Source organism: Eubalaena glacialis, chromosome 15 (genome assembly GCF_028564815.1).
Source record: "Eubalaena glacialis isolate mEubGla1 chromosome 15, mEubGla1.1.hap2.+ XY, whole genome shotgun sequence".
In the NCBI taxonomy this organism is placed as follows: Eukaryota; Metazoa; Chordata; class Mammalia; order Artiodactyla; family Balaenidae; genus Eubalaena; species Eubalaena glacialis.
This window is the reverse complement of record NC_083730.1, coordinates 70,546,829-70,548,335: the sequence shown is the minus strand read 5'-3', so window position 1 is coordinate 70,548,335 and position 1,507 is coordinate 70,546,829.

Here is a 1,507-nt window from a genome sequence, read left to right as displayed (position 1 = left end):
GCACAAATTACAGGTTCATGAGCAAAGAAAAAGATTGTTATTGCTTTAAGGCACTGAGTTTTGGGGTGATCTGTTATGTAGCAGTAGATTACTGGAACAAGGAATAGGTGACATAATAATGCACATAGGGGGCTTAGCTCAGGACCACGTGCGTAGGAAACACTTTTTACACAGGAGAAACTGAGCACAGAGACAGTGGTGGATTGGCCCAAGGTCACACAACTACTGTGCATGTTTTCCATCTACTTCTGCTTCTTCTCTACAAGTAGAAGGCACGACTGTTGGGCTCTGAGCCCATCCCAGAGATGCGGCCCTAACCCCTCTTCCCAAAGATTTAACTTGCTCCCGTTGCTCAGAGCAGGGTTTATCAACCAGGCATGGGCACCTCTAGACAGATTTGCTGCAAACCATCTCCTCCCTGACCCTCGATGGCTGCCCCTGGGAGGTGGGGCCAAGTGGTCCAGCTGGGCATTGGCAAGTGAAGGGCCCCAGAGGCAGGGAGGGGAGCATCTCTTGGCATCAGCCCCTGTTTCCTGTCTGCCTGCAGCTCGTACTCACAAGCATGAGTTGCTATGACAAAGGAGCTGGGTGACTCTTTCCTCTTGGCATTAATAATACTGTTAATTAAGCGGCCAAGAGAAGAACACGGCTGGAGCCAATGAGAGGACAATGGTTTGAAAAGGGAACAGAGAGACACATCCACAGCTTCCCATGCAGGGCTTTCAAAAGAGCAGCTGTGGGGAGCAGGCAACGGAAAACAGAAGGGACTTCGCCAGAGAGGCGATCACAGCGTGGACGGGCAGGGCAGTGCTGCAACGAGCTCACACCAGCTGCCCAGCTGTGCTCCTCTCTGGCATCCCTGCCTGTCCAGCTAGACAAGGGCTTCTCTGGAGCTTCTGGAGAGGCTGGGTGAATCAGGCAGCCAAAGGGCACCAGCTGGTCCATATGGACTTCTCACGGGACTTTCTTTTGTTTCTATTTCCTCATCTGCAAAATAGGTAGGTTCAACTAAATCTCATTTCTTCTTCTGTGTCAATATTGATTGGAGGTGGCTACCTGGGGTGTTGAGAATATAGAAACCAAATCAATGCTCCATGGCAAAGCATGCTGGGATTGATTAGTGATGTCTGCCACGAGCATGGGATTGGCAGTTTGGGGCCTGAGTGATATCCATGGATTGGATGTCCAAGGCCCATTCATTCATCCAATAAGTTGATTTAAAAAACGCTGCCTTGGGGGCTTCCCTGGTGGCGCAGTGGTTGAGAATCTGCCTGCCAATGCAGGGGACACGGGTTCGAGCCCTGGTCTGGGAAGATCCCATATGCCGCGGAGCGACTAGGCCCGTGAGCCACAATTGCTGAGCCCGCGTGTCTGGAGCCTGTGCTCCGCGACGGGAGAGGCCACGATGGTGAGAGGCCCCGCGCACCGCGATGAAGAGTGGCCCCCACTTGCCGCAACTGGAGAAAGCCCTCACACAGAAGCGAAGACCCAACACAGCCATACATAC